Below are 18,321 nucleotides of genomic sequence, written 5' to 3' on the forward strand. Positions count from 1 at the left end.
TTCCAAAGTCCATCCGACATCAGACTCTGAAACCTTGAGGTTGACTGATTTAGGGTCTTCGGGTCCCAAGAGGGATATTCATCTGCAGAGAGACACGGCAGTGTTTCTACTGAATTACAAACTGAGCCTCTTACTTACCTACCCGAGGTCTTTGTAACACTGAATAAACTAGCCAATAAAATTAAACAAACAAACCCCAAACAGAGTCTGACTAAAGATGAAGGATCTTCATTTTCAGTCCAAGATTTTCTCTCCCTCTAAAGTAGAGCAAGGAGGAAAATGGCGGATGTGAGTTGTCCTAACCCTAGGGGTCTCTGGCAACTCCCTTGAGACCACTATTACCGTGTAAATCTAGAAAAAAGATCTGGCAGTTCCATGTGGGTGGGGCAATCAACACTCTGCTTCCTCAGAAATGGAAGCTCCGGTGAGGTTTTAGAGTACTGGTTGAAGAGAAGAGGCCCACAGAATGACAGGGCCATAGGGAAGCACATAAGAACAAACATGGCCCAGACGGCTTGCTAGACAACTGCTTCTTCATGCCCACATATGTGTGTGTTTTATGATGACCCCTTATCTCTGTTCACTTATCCCACTACATTTTTTTAAGGTTAAATTTAAACCTTTGAAAGTCACAAAGACCAGAGTAGAATGATGTCAGCAGGAGACAAGATAGAAGGATCTGGAAATTTCAGGCTTAGAGCTAAATGCAGGGACTGATGTAATTTAGGGCTCTATCAGTTCAGGAAATGGGAGAATGGGCTTTTATGTAGAGGTAAGGTTGCTATATATCAGGCAGACAAATTGGTTATTTTGCAGAGCTAATTTGGTAGTGAATAGCATAGTGTCTTCATGTGCACAGCTCATGCTCCTGACCTTTTTCATGTCCTAATCTTTAACCTTCCTGGTTTTAGTGGCAGCTCCAAAACCAAGTAATCTCCCCCCCTCTTTTTTTTTCACATGTTAGAGATGGAAGCAGTGGGGTTTATCATCAGAACTGCTTAAATCTGGATGGTGCTGCTGTTTCTTCTAACTGGCACTGCCTGTCTCCTTGTCATCTTTTTGGAAGCTGCCCTGGCTTTTTTTAAAAAATGGCTTAGAGATGCCATTTTTACCATCTCTAAGGGGATTAAGTTCCCATCATCCTCTGGACATGCTCTCATAGATATCAGAGGTACCTACATGCAGCTGAGTGATGGCAGTTGAAGTATCCAGCTGTCAAATTGTCATGAAACCGTTACAGAAATAATGCCAACTGCCAACTACAGACACTGTTTGTCAGTGTGGGCAAATAGAGTTTTGGGGGAGTGTTGGGGTACCCACTCACATACAATCACCTTGGTCCACATAGATACTGAGAATATGATGCTTTAATTTAAAGTTGACTAGTATCTCTGGAATATAAAAGCATCCTCTTCCTCCCTTCTTCCTCTCCCCCTTTTCTTCCTCCTACTTACTCCACACTCTCTTTTAACTGAGGCCTTGCAAACATCACACACAGACACATGCATTCACACACACACACACACAAATACACACACATGCACACATACACACATACACACAAACATATACACATATACACACATACACACAAACACATTCATACATACACACACCACATACACAGACACACACATATACACATACACACACATACACACAGATACACACATATCCATACACACACACACACATGCACACACACAAATTGCTAGTAATTTGAATGCTAGTATCTGGTTTTAAAAAAGTAAATTTTTCTTTAACTCCTACCTCATACCTAGCAAAAGTTCATCAACTTTACCTGAGGGTTTAAAGAATCGTGAGAAGTCAATAAACCTCACAACTCGAATACTCCTTCCCCAACCAAAAAAAATTAATTAATTGTAGCAAAGCTAAAGCAATTTAACTCCAATCATGGAATTTGTTATTGAGCTGCTCCCTGATAGCAAGTAGTAACATTCATTAAAGGGTCAGCAGGATAGGAGCCAGGAGAAACTGCTTTTGGCACCTTCTGGCCATATGCAGTTACCTCTTAAATTCTACTAAATTACAGCATCTTATCTGCAAAATTAAATTTTTTTCTAAAAAGTAAGGTGAACAAAATCAGCCAGAGGAGAAATGAATGCTCCTCTAAGATCAGTCCGCAGATCTGAGCCGCACAGAGAGGCCACTGAAGGATTCAAGATAAGCTTTCCGAGTACACTTTCTTCTAGAGTGCTGCACACCGCCCCCGCAGTTGCTGAAGCATGTCGGGAGGTACTGGGCTGTTGATCTCATGGAAACATACGGTGAAGCCCAGTGGGCAGACTCTGCTGCTACAGAACTCAGTGGGAGGACATCTTCCCCTCATCTGAGAAACGAGAGACAGTAGCTTGAGCCATTGGACACCACTCGAAGCCTAGCCCTGTTCCTGGAGCTAGATGCACAGACTAAGTAGCTGTGCATCTAAATAAGCCTCAGTTTATGGGGCTAGGGAGACCACTCTGTTGATAAGGTGCTTACCATGCAATCATGAGGGCTATATCCCTGGCATGCTTGTAACCCCTATACATGTGCTGTTGCACACGCTATAAACATGTACATCCTCACACGCAAACACGCAGATGCGCACCTGCACACATGCACCTTAAAATGTGTTTATGAGTACTACTGCTTTAAGGATGAAGTATAACTACCTGTCAAATGCTCAGCGTTACGAAGGATGAGTGATAACGATGACGAGGAGAAGGAAGGGTGTGTCAGAGAATGTCAGAGTACTGATATTTGATGGGGAACCGGGTACCAGCCAGAGCAAACTTTAAACTTTGGATGAACTAGACTCTTACTAAAATCCATAAAAACAAAAAGTATCATTCTTCAAACCAACAGAGGTATTCCAAAATGTATTTAGAAAGTATTTAAATTTAGATTTTTATTTTCATTCTTAACTTTTTTTTTATTTTGGAGTAAGAGAAAACATTTCATAGTTAAGGTATTTCAAATATCCCAAAGGAACAGAGAAAACATGTAACAAAACTAGCCTGTGACTTTGGCCTTTGGCTATTATATAACTGTATAAAAATCAATCATATTTTGAGTAGTAGAATGCTACAAAAATGCAAAACCTGTGAATTGTATTTTCTGAGACGCCCTTGAATGATGGCATTAGCTCCATGGAGGTGGATAGAGAAACTGAGGCAGAGAGTGTTGAATAGACTTACACTCTTCATTCTTGCAAAGAATAAAAAGCAAATATGTGCATATATTTGGGATCATATTACCAGTTGAACAAATTTCGCACCAGTCAGGTGCTACCTGCATCTCCTTGCCATTTTCATAATGCTTTGCTTTGCACATTGTGTCCTGACATTTGAGCACACAGCTGCAATATTGATAATCAAGATAACATGGAGAATAAAATCTGCACGAAGTTAACACATTAGAACTTTTCCATGAGTAATGTGCTTCCTGAGATAAGCTTTATTGCATAGAAGCGATTAACAAGTTTATGAGCTGTGTCATTCATGTTCCCCTGATCGCTGAGCCCGCTGGAAAATGAGATGGAAAAGACATTTGAAACATTCTCCTTCACATTCCTTGACTGTCTGGCCTGTGTCAGATTCGTATATTAGAAAAGACAGTTCCTGGAAACTTCTCTGTCCTATCTTGAGATACTGGCATCTTCTTCTTATGGTCTAAGTCAGCATTATTTTGTAGACCAATGCCAACTATATATCATCCCAGAACACCTTAAGTACTAAAGAAAACTTTAACACAGCAGGTGGATAACCCTCCTGTGCAGAGTCACACATGCCAATCAGACATTGGTCGCGAGAGGATCTTGGTGAAAACTAATTGTTCAGTCTTTTCTGTGGCTCTGAGCTCTTGCCATCAAATGTGTGGAATGTGGCATCTCTCCTGAAGTAGGAGAGTGAAATGGACTATATAGTGTGCATCAAGGAAGAGCTTCGCTGACTAGAAAGGATTTCATACATCTAAGTTTTATTTTATAAGTTGTAGTGAATCATTTGCATGTGTTGAAAGAATGACATAAGAATATTTATCAAACTAAAAGCATCATTTTGATGCACTTATTTACTTAACGAGATTCCTTAGTAATTTGAACAGATATTTTCAAGGTAGAAATACAATGTTTTCATTTCTCTTAGGCTATTTATGGTAGTTGTATGAGAAATATTTCCCTGGGCCTTTGTCACAACCCTGGACAAGGAGACTGAAATCCTAAATCTGTGTACAAGACCATCATGAACTCCATGACTCTGTCACTCCTGTGAACTTCTTTCCTACACAGCAACAGCAATGAGAAGATGACGGTGCCATCTCACAGAATCATGGTGGAAAACCAAAGAGAAAGCACTAGTGAATGGTTATAAAACTCAGTTTAAACAGCGTATTATTCCTCTGACAATACTAACCATAGTTCGGTTATACTTTAAATGAACTTGCCTAATAAGAATAGGTTTTCCTTTGGGAGCATTCTTCCAAATGTACAGTTAAATGAAGCCATTATATCAGTGCTTGCTGGCAAAGGCCAGCAAAAATGGCTTTGAAATGTGCAGCATCTTTAGTGCAGTAGCCATTTAAATATAATTGGAATGCATTATCTCAAAACATTAGAGGGTGAGCCATTAGATGCTTGATTATTATTGCTAAAAATAGTTTTCTTGGCATTCAAAAGTGTGACTTAAGGTATCAGTGTGAATCCAAATGAATTTGGTATCATTACCAATATGCTTCAAACTTTAAGACATTTTAGCATAGATAATGTTCTTATTTTACGTAATCAAACTTGCAATAAGAACCTATAATTTCCCACAGAAAAGCCAGATAACTGAGCCAAACAATCTTCACTGTATTTTTCTTCAAACGGTTATGACACACTTGCAGTTTCTTAAGTAATTGACTCAAATCACCATTCAAAAGGCGTTGGGGGCTTCAGTTATGCATACACTCTGCAATAAGTCAGTGAATCATACATATGATGAGGAAAGGTCAATTTTTCTCCATGTAACACCAGAAGAGCTTCAGAAGGGAAGAGCTACAGCATACAGCACCCAAAACAAAGGACAACTCACCAGGAAAGAACAGGTCTATGGAACAAAGTTCTCCCAACACATCTGGAAGGTTATGTGGAAAATATCTTCCTCCAATCTAGACCTTTGACATTTATGTTTTAAGAAACAATTCTAAATATTCTCCTCTTCCTGAGTGCTTCTGGAATAGTTTACTGACAAAATATCTTGATTAAAATGCTGACTCATTCTAAGTAAACAGAATTACCACACAGAATTCGTGTTTTAGAATAATTGATGCTTCTCCTTTGGGATAATTTCTACTGGACATTTTTTTCCTTTTAGTGGAACATACCATAAGCAATATTGGAAAATTTTGGTCTTGAGCTGGAAATGAAGTGGAATGTATATCCACTGAAGGGCACATGCTGAATGCACTGCTTTATACAGATTCTGTTCTGGACAGCAAGAGTGAGTGAACCATCTCCCTTCTCAATGACTGCGTGCCTTCCACTCTCATCAGTGGGAATGCACCAGTCACAGAGGCTCTGTCTCCCATTCATGCCATCAAAGAAGGCTCAGATAACAGCTCACAGATAGTACAATCTTTAGGTAAGAGAGTCCAGCAAAAGTTGGGAGAACCAGATGTCTTTTGCTGAGCACCAAATGGGAATCGTGGGAATTACCCTGGAAGCCTGAACATGGGACATCTCAAACCTGAGGTAAATCATGGTCATGAGGTGACAGCCTCTTGCTGGCAGTAATCTACCATGAGCACTCAGAGTGCCATCAATAAACAAGGTTTAAAATACTCCTTAGTCATGATTATATGTGAAATTCCACACACTGATAACATCTCTGTCCTCTTTCAGAGGTGAGAAATTAAGTATAGTACATTCTTGGGCTATTAAATAATTGAACAAATAGGTAGGTCTCAATACAGCTGAGCCCTCAGCAGCACAGGTTTGAACTTAGTGGGACCATTTATATAGATTACTATGGGTGGGATTTTTTTGAGATTTATAATAATTTGAAATAGCTAGGAGACTAATGTAGAATCATTGCAAAAATTAAGAAAAAGATAATCCATAAATACATAAAACATGTATAGGTAGTAGTCTATTTTACCACTTGCTGCCATCAGACATATACAGAACTATACCAGAAAGCTGAACTTTATCAAAACATACATTCCAACGCATACAGGCTGCCCGTGTTGCCATGCAGAGAAATGTAAACAGATGGAAAATGAAGGTACTGGTTCATAACTGTACAAGATAAGCTGTGGTCATCCGTACAGTCATGGTAACCTCATGGTCTCCTCACTGTTACTGTAGTAGGAGCTCAAGCATTGCAAGAGCTGGATCAAAATGCTGTGTGGCGCCAGTTGTCTCCAAGCAGGGATTTGTCTCCAGTGTCTTCTGTCCCAGCAAAAGAAAGATCTCTCAAGCTCCTCTCGTATTCTCATCGTTACACAGCACACAGAACATACGAAACTGGGTTAACTGTTTATAGCACTGTCCCATCAATAATAAGAAATCAATAAACAGGGTTTTAGTAGTTAAGATCCTGTTGGAGAGTTAAAGGTCAGTTGTATGTGAATTTTTGACTAAACATTGGATAGATTTTCCTAACCTAAGTTGTTTAAGGGCTATGTGCATATGGCCAAATTTGCTAATGCATATGACACCATTCAGACAACTCTCTAGTTATAGATTTGCAACCTTAATAAAAGATCACATGATGAAGATTCAGTGAGACCAGAGGTTGGTCACAAGGATACCTGACCAAGTTTCATCATTTAGATCTTTCTAGCTGCTGATGTTTGAATACATTTTTTTAAAAAATTATATTTATTATTTAAAATTTTGCACATAATACATTTTTGTTGGTTTCTTTGTCTTCCCCAACTCTTCCCACATGGCCCCAACCTAGAGTCTCAGTTCTTGAAGACTGTTTAGTCTCAGTTCTGAGACTGTTCAAGAATCATGATTTTTCACATCAGGCCTGCCATCTTCTTTCTTCCTGTTTTCCCGCTCTCTTTATATTGGCAAGGGTTCCCGAAAAGTAGACTCAAAATTTATTAAGTTCAATTAGTTTGAGACAATCACAACTCCAGTTTAAAGCTCTCGAAAGTTTAGATGAGATCAGGTATTTTCAGGGTGCCGTGATTACAGACAAATGCCAGGTTTTTTGTTGTTGTTTGTTTGTTTGTTTTTTCATTTTTCCCTTTTACCGAAAATAGATCTGTTCTCATACAATACACCCTGAGTATTATTTCTCCTCCCTCTGCTCCTCCCAGTTCATCCCCACATACTCTCGCCTCAGGATCCGTTCCCTTTCTGTCTCCCATTAGAAATGAAAAGATTCTAAGAAATAACAACCAAACATGACAAAATAAAACCTAAGATGAAGCACAAACTATGGGACTCTTTTCCTCCTGTTGAGTTCTCAAATCCAACTCCAATGTGACAGTTCTTGCTTCAAATTTCAGTATTATTAAAGTCTCATGGAATCTACTTTATGAGACATTTCATTATTCAAATCTGTGAGTGGACAGGCAGATGGTCTTTGAGCCTATTGTCTTCTCACCCCAGGTTCCTGTGGAAATTCTCTTTTCTGTCATGAGACTCTGCAGCGCTTCTCAGTCTCAAGCTCACATGCCCATCATCTTTCTTTTGTGCTAGGAATTAATCAGAGTCTTGCGCATGCAAGTTCAAGCTAAAACTCCACCCCCAAGCCGCTTGGGTTTGGGGTTTTTTCTTTCTTTCTTCCTTCCTTCCTTCCTTCCTTCCTTCCTTCCTTCCTTCCTTCCTTTCTTTCATTCTTTCTTTCTTTCTTTTTTTGAGAGGGTCTCCATATGTAGCCCAGGCTGCTTTCAAACTTCTGATCCTCCTGCCTCTGCCTTTCCAGTGCTGGATTACAGGTATACACTACCACGCTGTACAGATATTGTAGAGATTGTACATTTCTAAGAAGTTTCCAGGGGATTCTGTATCTGGCCTCTGAGTTGCAAGGCACTAAATGTTTGCTTCTCTGCCTATCATTTATTCCACTTGGCAGGAGGAAGACTGGTTATTGAAGAATGAACACATGTTCAGCCTCCAGTCTCCCATTGGGGGAACCTTGGTGTCAGGGGCAGAGGCATGAGGACGTTCCCTTGTGATCTGCTTCTCTTGCATTCTGCCCAAGGGTGGTAGTGCCTATCTCTCCATGGAGCAAACTCCTGAACTCTTTGTACTTCTAGGAGAAGCAAATCCTCAATCAGAGACAGATAGAAAAGGTCAGTCCATGTAGTAGAGGTAGCATATTAGACATCCCTTTGGCATTGTGTCTAAATATGACTCTTTCCCCAGCAATACTAGCAATGAAACTGACATTTTTTACTTCAGTTGAATTCTGTGCAGGATTCTCAGTTTGTTCTGAATCTCATGGAGGAAATTAAAATAATCTATCTTGTAAATCTCAATGTGTTGAAACACAAACCTTCTCAGACAGGGCTCAAACTAACCTTATGGTTGTCGGTGTACATATTATCTACACCATGAGATTTGGGGCTCCTTTTGATCAGCATCAGGGGTAAGACACAGATGAAGGTTATTTTGAGTAGGGTTTTTAAGCAGGTCAGAAACTACTGAGCAGGTTTAGGTTCCTTCAGTAGATGATGGTCAGGCCAAAAGACAGGCTTATTTCACTGATGGACTAGAAAAGCTCCCCATAGGGCCAGGCCTGGGGCCTCTTCCTAGGGAAGAATGCTGAATAAGAGGTTTGAAATTTCAAGATTGATTAGCCTTGGGTAAGGCAGGTACTATACAATGTTCCAGGTTTGAGTTAATTGTTACCAGTAGCTGTCCTTTCGAACATTCTGTGGTATTCTATTGCTCCATCTCTACCTGTATGCAAATTTGCATCCATTCAGATTTACATTGTGACACAGTATTTAATTCAACTGAATCTAAAATTTAGATTTCAGACCATGTCCAGTTTTATGGCCTCTTTAGTGGTAATCATCCCAACCCAGATCAGCTTCAAATGGAAAGATATGTGGTGTATTTGAGAGTATTGTCTGCCATATCAGGTGGAACAGTACTCATTTTGCTTCTTTGAATTATTGAAAATATGTGATTCACAGATTAGAGTTTGTTTCATCTTTTGAATTTCTATTAATTCACCTAAAATATGAGGAAATGTTCAAGGGTAAATGAGACAGGTAAATGACTTATAGAACAGGCAACAAGTAGATGGTTGGTAAAGTCCATCTAATAGAGGGTCCTCAGTATCTATTTCCTGCCACAATCACTCAAAATACACACAAGGACCACCCCATTCTGCCTTGTCACATATATCTGAGGTCAAGTGCTTATTCATTGTTGTATCAACTTACAAAAAGGACGAGAGTGTGCCTCAGCCTCACGGAACGTGTCATAACATGACATTACAGGATTACATCATGTTAGCTTTCCTGCTTCCTTCTTCCCATCTGTCTCCTGTTCTTTGATGTAAGATGTCTCTGGGAGCTTAGCATATGAAGCTAGGGCCTAGCCTGAGATCACTGTCCTAACAGACAGCCAATTTCTGAAGACTGAACTCTCCAGTGACACAATTTGATGCGTTCCACACTGAGAACAAGTAACTAAACTCGACAGCAGGATGTTACCTCTTATGATCAAAACACCAGAGATTAGGAACGTGCTAAATATCACTTGGAGGATTTAATAATATGCAGGCAATGTGCTACAGTAAGAATCATCTTCCTCTTCCTTTTTTAAACACCCACAAGGAAGTCACAGAACCAATCTCTCCACATCTTTGCTTGTCTCAGGTTCTTAGAGAGCATTTGAAAGTTGTGCTATTTTGAACAGCACCTACTACTTCCTCATCCCTGGAGCTTGCTGCTTTTGGGTGAGTTAGCTCTATGATGGCTATCCAAGCCTGTGTGGATAAATGCTAACAATGCCCCAGACCCCGCTCCCGTCTCTAATGCAGATGGCCCTGGCAATGTGGGAACACATCTCTTTGCTTTCTCACAGTTCCTTGAGCTTCTTGGGTCAAAGGTCAACAGATCCTATAGTCTAACCACTTAGAGAATTTGTTCTTTTTAGAGAGAAGCTCTTCTTTCTGGTCCCAGAACTTCCAACAGGAAGGCATAAAAAGTTGTGTATGGGGAGAAGAGAAAGGAAGCGAATGGAGAGGAGGAAGGAAAGTTCAAGGTGATGAAAATGAAGATGACCATGATACTAAGGATGATGATGAAGATGAAGATGATGTTGATGAAGGTAATGAAGAGGATGAAGATGATGATGAAGATGATAATAAAGATTATTATGATGATGAAGATGATGGGAGAATAGGGATAAAGAGAACACTGACAATTAAGAAAAGACCCTGCTGAGCATAACGGTAAACCACTGGAAACTCCTTGGATGTTAGGAGTTGGTTTAAAAGACTTTGGCAGTGGCAGGTGCACATGTGTCCTTAGGCAAGGCTCTTCATCTGTTTAAGTCTTTAACTTGTGCTCAAGTCCTTGAGGAGTACCTGACACCGGATAGATGTGTAATGGATGTTGGTTGAAAAACCTCAGGTGCCAACTTTTATTGTTTCCTTATTTGCTAAATATGCATCTTCTTTTATTTGTCTTTAAAGAGGAGGATTAAAAACATTCCACCTCATCAGTCCCCACCCACATCACACTTCATTAGGCCCCGCCCACACCCCCTCCAGTTCATTAGTCTCCACCCATACTCTCCCACTAGATCCCTCCCACCCCTTGCTGAGGCGCTAGTGGCAGTTGGTGGCTAAATGGAGAGAATTATGCGAACACACACAAGTTCAAACCTACTGAAAGTCGCTTCTGTCCTGTTCCAGAGCCTGTCCTCCAGTCGTCATCCCTGTTTCCAGACAGAGAGCATTGTTCAAGAGCCCGCGTTTTAACTGCTCCCTGTTAGTATGAAGTGAGGGCTGGAGAGATCACTCCGCAGAGGTGGCTCTGGTGCTGCTGTGTATTCAGATGCTGAATACTGGCCCCCAAATCTGGTTGTCCACTCCCATGGGATATCCTGGAATACACCACTTATTGTTGTGTAGACTTTGATCCCAACTTAGTCCTGATTGGTCAATAAAAAAGCTAGACAGCCTGTAGCTGCACGGAAGAGAAGTAGGGGAGGAGGGGAGGCAGACAGAGAGGGAGAAGTAAAGGGGATGGGGAATGGGGAGGTGGAAAGAGGAGGAGGAAGGAAAAGTGGTGACAGCGAGAGAATGGGAGGGAGAGAAAGAAGAGATCACTGTGGGGTGAGCATATGGCCCTGAATTCTGGTCTAACAGAGTAGGAAAGTCGCACGCAGAATATTATAAGTGATATCTCGGGCATCAGCTCAGGGAAGTAGACAAAATAGCACAGAGCGGTGATATCTGCCTGGTCCACTGCTTTAAAGCTCATTATTATAAATCTAAAGGTCTCTGTGTCTTTAATCCGGGAATGAAATGGTCAGAAATGGTTAGAAACCCCTAAAAGTATTTAAAGACAACAAGGAGTTATAGCAACACCCAGAATGATAATTACCACAACATCCCTCAAGTGGTTAAGAGCCCTGGTTGCGTTTCCAGAGTTGAGCTACATTCCCAACACCCACAGAGTGGCTCATAACTATCTTAACTCTAGTTTCAGGAGGATCTTCTGACCTTCATGGCACTATGAATGCACATGGTACACAGGCATACTTGCAGACAAAATAGTCAAACACTCACAAAATTAATTAACTAATTAATGAAAAGATTTTAAATATAAACTGTTACATTTGTAGATGAGAAACTTTATCATGGACAAGAAGGGGTTCTATCATCTGTAACTAATGACATTTTTTAAAACCAATTTAAAATGATCGCAGGTTTTTATTCCCCACAGCCCCTGGGTTCTGCTCAAATGGAGCTTTCCAGTGGACTCGGAGCTTTGAGGGGCCTTCTCTCGTCCTCCACATCCCACTGTTATTAACAGAGCGAGAGCTTTTGATTTCTTCAATGATGATTTCAGCCAGTCATACGGACCTACAATATGGACAAATGTGTCATTGGTTTTCTATAATGGATCCTTGACTAAATATAGTTTTCCTCCACATGATGGAATAGGAAACTCAGAATGTTTCTCTGCAATTCAAAAGAATATCCAAAAATTAATAAACAGCAACTGCAGTGATAGAAGCAAGAACAGAAGCCTAGAATTTTTTTGTCCTCAAAGGCATAAGGTTGTTTTGTCAAAAACGTGAAAACTGTTTTTTTTTGTATTAGTAGAACTGATTTGTAACAGTGATTAATATACTTCTTATTCTTTTATCTTATGTATAATTTTAATAATTTTTAAAGGAAACTCTTGTAGCCTGTTGGATAATCTCTGAGGTCTGATCACACAGGAAACTTTGTCCAAGTTCCTGTTTAGGGTACTGATTGGTGCTTTGGAATAGGAAGGCTAAGCTGCTGGCTTCTCATTTCACCTCCTTAAAGACCACACTAAGTTATTCTGTTTTCGTAATGTTCTTTTAATGTCCCAAGTCCAAGGGCAATTTTTGATGTAAAAATTATAGCTTTGAACTTCTTGAATATTTGCTTTTTAACAACAACTTAGATCCTTTGATACTTAGGACTATCTCTTTTAACTTGCAAATATATCTCTGTTGACCATATACAAATGCTTTGTCTTAGACACCTGTGTTTTATGTAAGAAATATACTGGTCTTTATGTTTTCTTATGCTTTTTGGTTTTGAGTTAACATAATTGTTTCCCATCTAGAGACCACTCTGTACATCTACTGCATTCTCTATACTGACTCGTGTCGTCTCACATGTCACAGATACTGAAAGAACATAGGGGTAACCGTGATGGTCCACACTGCAATATCCAGAGATCTAAATGTTGGGCACATTTGCTTCCTCATGCTCAGAGCAGAGATATGGAAAGGAAAGAGAAGCAGATGTAATATGGTAGATTCAACATGAGAATGTGCTCTGAAATGAGCAGAATATCTGCCAAGCTGTAAGTTTTAACAAGTTTTAAATAACTCGACACACAAACCTTTCTCGATGTTCTCATGGCTCAGAAGCAGGAGGTCTGTCGATGTGTTAAGTGCAGCTCTCTTTTGTAGGTGGAACATTGTAGACAGAAGGGAGACCGACCGAAGAGTAGAAGGAAAGTAAAGTTGACGTATTGATTTTGTGACTCATGTATATGCAACAGAAGATCACTGTCCTGTTTTCCGTCTGTGTGATCTAATTAATGTCAGTTGTTACCAACAAAATACATAGTACACGCTTCGTTATGTGATAGCTAAGTCCAATTTCCTTTATTGATCAGGAGGCAAGTAATAAGCATTCTAGTTCCGAAGCCAGGAATGCTTTGTTTGTCTCTTTACCCCAAAGCGCCCTACAGACCTAGCACAATGCGCCTAGAATTCCTCTCCACCAATGTTGGCCTGACTGAATTTTAGTTATTACTACAAAAAAGAAAGGTTAGTGGTGAGGCCTCCAATAAAACATGGCCTTCTTCTTGATAAAGGCAATAAACTCAGCTGGCCCCGTCTTTGACCTCTGCCCTTCTCTTCTTTCCTGCTTACTATGATAATTTTATGTTTGAAGGTGGGAGAGCTGTGACCATAAAGACAAGGGCACCATGCTAAAGATGGTCACCCACGTCTGGATGGACAGAGGGTGCTTCCTGTATAGGTGCCTCATCCCTGACTGTTTCCTTTCAGCATCTGGGAAAGTCAGATCCGCAGACTCCAGCTGGCTTCAGTGCCATGCAATCAAACACAACCTTAAATAATGCCACCTGACTTGACAGCCACTTCCATAGTGATGGCAGGGATCAAATGCCTTATTGTCTACTGCTTCCTAACCTAGAATATTGGGGATTTTAGTTTGGCTCTCTTTTTGCCTTCTAATTCCCTTAGCTCATCTTTTTGACACCATTTCAGTTTGCTTTGTCCTCCTTCATACCCATGATCTCTTCATAACCATGATACTCTTCTCCTACCCTGCCTGTCTTTGTTATGGGCAACCATAGTTCTCTGTTCTCATTGTAGACCTAAGGGGACCAAGACATGGTGGACTTCAATTATGCCACTTCACTGATTAAGAACCAGGAGAAAAGATATTAAAATGCTGCCCAGATTAAAAAAAAAACACCAAATTAAACAAGGCTTATAGACAATAAGCTGTGTGTGACAAACACTAATTACAGTGGCAAATATTGATGTCACTCAGGTCCAGGGCTAATTATCATTTATGCTTTATCAATATTACTTTCTCTGCTATACAATGAGGAAGGCTTTATAAGCATCTGAATCTAACTAATGAGGAAACTTGGGAACAGAGAAACAAAGTAATATTTTAGGATCACATACCTGGTTATGCTTGGAGAAGTATCTGGGAGATTGAATACTGGGGTTGTCGGCCTTCACTGAAATGTGCGTGATCTAGATCAGTCCATAGCATCTACCCGAATGGAGTTCTCTAATAGCATACAATTAGTCTGTCATTGAGCAACACAAAGTTTAAAAACTAAATAGAAGTTCACTGAATAAATGTGAAACTGTTGTATCTTACATGTTAAGTCATACCTGGGAATATAATACGGTACAAATATCAATTTTCCCTTCAGAAACTTATATTCTCCATGACAGAAGACAAAAATGAGCAGGTAAATTATTTCATATATGATGCTATCAAATCATATGGGAAGCAACTGTGAGTAATACATCCAGGAGCCCATAATGTCTGAACTGTGCCTGGAAGGTCAGCACGTGCATTCGGGCATGTACATGGGAAATAGTGTGTGCTGTGGCCAAAGGGTAAGAAGGAGCTTGGGGCCCCCTGAGGTGCAAAGAGAGAGGTATGGCTGCAAGATAACTCAGGGGATACTAGAGCTTCAAGTAAGCTGGAGGCTTAGCTCGAAAGCAGCAGTGGGAAGCCATCAAGTGCTTTAATGAGTAGGAAATAGGGTCAAACTGGCATTTTGTCCCATAGATAAGGCATTTTTAAAAAGAAATTTTGTTTTTAAAAATTTTTACCATCTTCATTTTTTGCATTCTTTGTTTCCATGCAATTCATAATAAACACCAAATTAAAAAAAAAAAAAGAAAACCCCAGATTCTTGGTTTATCACAAACACTCTGGGCACTGGGAACTATATGGAAGTTAAGTGCTTCCTGTTTGTATAGACAGTGTTATACTTGCTTCGAGTGAATAAGAACGACCTTTGTTATGAATTTCAGGACACTGGTATGTGGAATTTCATGCATTCTTGCACATCTTTCTATGTTTGCTTGAAAGTCTCTATCTTTGAACAGGAAGTGCTATGCAACTTTTGCTGAAAATATTACAGCTCGTTTTTCAAATTTGGTCACAGAAATGAAATCCTTTTCTGCAAGGCCCAAAGTCCTACATCTCCTTAAGCCCCATTCTGACATTCTTATCACACAGCTAAAGACATTTTCCTTTCTATTGCTGTCTTTCAGTCCTGGAGATGGAGCCCACGGACCTGTATATGCTAAGCAAGTGCTGTACCAAAGGGATGTGTTAATAAGATCATTTTCTAAAACAAATAAAAAATATCCAGGGACTCCTCTGTGTCACATTATAGTCGTGAGACAAATCAGTAGTTGGTAGCTACGTAAATGGTGGTGTCTCCACTCTGCAAATATTAGTGATGGTCCTTAGGTTCTTTGACTCATTTTTCTGCTCGGACCCATTAACTTGTGTGACTGTTCTGTAGACATAAACACAGAAGAAAACATGTTCCACTTAAAGCAGAGTGTCTAGTCACAGTGAGTTTCTGCCATGGGGCTATGTGACACGATACAATGTATATAGAAACAAATAATGAAAAACAAGGTCTCATGCTGAGGACCTGAGACCATTTGACTTGTGAATACCAGATCTATCTGCAGCAGGCTGAGGACATTTAACTTCTCCTTGTGATGTACATGTGGGCTTTCTGGATGATGCCCTCACTTATCAGTTTACAGTATGAGAAAAATCTGTGAATCTATGTTAATTCTAGTTTTTTAATGCTATTAATGTCTGAGAAGAAAAGGAGGTCCTATATGGCTAGTTTTTCTACATCTATAGTGGATACAAGACTATTGGTAGATTAGTGGCTCTTTAACTGTTGGAGTTTGTGTGTATATGATGTGCGTGCACATGTTCATGTGTGTGTGAGGGTATGACACGGTATTGTGCATGCATGGAGTTCGAGGACAGCCTCACTTTCTGCCTTGTTTGAGACACAGTCTTTTACTGTTTGTCATTGTGTACACCAGGCTACCTAGCTTGGGATGTTCCCTCCAGTTCTATCTTACTACAAAAGCACTGGGTGTACAGGTGTGTTCTACCGTACCCTGTTCTCATTGTCTCTGAGCATTTAAACTTAGAAGTCTCACACTTGTGCGTTAAGTACTTTACCCACCGAGTCTTCTCCTGTCTAAGTGGCTCTTTCTTAAAGTCCGTGACAGCAAGTGAAATAGTCAATGTAGTTCACCCTCTTTACCTAGAAGCTTTCTGAAAAAAAAAAAAAAGTCCTAATTTTAATAGTTTTTGTCCCATTCCTTCCTAAAGTCCCTATGTGCTGCCACATGGCCCTGAGCTACTCTGTCTTTCTAGATCCCATTTTCTACATTTAGATCATGTGCTGTAGGCAAGAAACACTGGCAAAGGCATTGATTGTTCTGAGGACCAAATTAGAAGTTAGGAGTAAAAGGGCTCTGCACGCTATTAGGTACACATTAAGTTCTCAGTAGAAGCTCAACCCTGACTGCTTCTTAGAGAGCAGAGCTTACATCTCAAGATTAAAGTGAAGGCAGGATGGTATATCGGGCAACATCTTTTCTGGTGTTTTTATACTCTTCCTCCAATTTCAATATGAGAAAATTCCACAGATTTCTTTTCTATTGTCCATGTATACTTAATTTGGAGAAGGTGAATGGGAATTTGAAAGAAATTTAAATGACTAAATTGAGAGGTTACCGTACACTATGCTATTACTTTTCCTCTTTCAGCTCATGTGAATTTCCTTTCCAACTTTTTTTTAATCTATCTCATCAGCTCTGGTCCTGAACCTCTAGTCTCTAAAGCAACAGGTTGGATCTGACTTTAAAGGCTGCTTGCCATGGTCTTCTTGCTGCCTCAAGCTTCAGCCTCCCCTCTGTGGGAGTGCAAGCCTGGCATCTACTTCTCAGAGTCTCTCCTTTGCCTGCCTCTTCATCTCATTAGGCTGCTACCTCCCTCTGACCTCATCAGTCTGTGTCAGGCTTGAGTGATATACCCTGTGGCAAGGAATGGGGTTTGTTTCCCTGGTGTTATCAAAAGAGTGTGACTGTTGGTAAAACACAGAAGTTCAGCTGTATTGGTCACTGTGGGATCAACCCTGATGAGTGGGAGGGATCTGGGTTAGTTAGGATGTAAGGAGCCCCTGAGACACTGGTGAGATAAAGTTCATTTTGGCTTGTGGGTCTAGAGGTTAAAGAACAATACTGGGCAGCTTCGTTGTTGAGGGCTTCTGGTGAAGTGGCACATACTGTTGAGAGCCCATGTAGGAACAGTCACACATCTTGGCCAGGAAGCAGAGGGCAGTGGAATGGAATGGAGTTGATAATTAGTTTTATGTGCACACTCTCCATGATCTAGATGCCTCTCACTTGGCCCTACTTCTTAAAGGTATACACTACTCCTCCATGCTACCATCCTGGGGGCAAAGGCACCACTTGTTTGTAGTGAGATTTCTAGAATTTAGGTTTCTTTAAAACACAGAAATATTACAAGAATATGTTTCTGTTTTAATCCCAGGTGTGGATATATGGGGCTGCTTCTCAGCAGATGACTATGATTTGCCTTGTGCTCTAGCAGAGGCTTTGGTTTTGCAAGCTGCAGATAGTTTCTACGTTTGTGTGGTATTTGGAATTCTGGGAATTTTTCAGAAGGTATTTAAATGCTAGGACCCTGAGAGGTGGGGTTGGTAGCTGTTGGTCATTCAGGGGGCTTGGTTGTAGTTTGTTAGTAGTTGTGCTCAAAGAAAAACAAGAATCAAGGAATTAGATTCAGGGATCTCTCTCTCTCTCTCTCTCTCTCTCTCTCTCTCTCTCTCTCTCTCTCTCTGTCTCTCTCTGTCTCTCTCTGTCTCTCTGTCTCTCTCTGTCTCTCTCTGTCTCTCTATCTCTCTCTGTCCCTCTGTCTCTCTCTGTCTCTCTCTGTCCTCTCTGTCTCTGTCTCTCTGTCTCTGTCTCTGTCTCTCTGTCTCTGTCTCTCTGTCTCTCTCTCTGTCTCTCTG

The sequence above is a fragment of the Grammomys surdaster genome, unplaced genomic scaffold, assembly GCF_004785775.1.
Source record: "Grammomys surdaster isolate TR1022 unplaced genomic scaffold, NIH_TR_1.0 280, whole genome shotgun sequence".
Taxonomy (NCBI): domain Eukaryota; kingdom Metazoa; phylum Chordata; class Mammalia; order Rodentia; family Muridae; genus Grammomys; species Grammomys surdaster.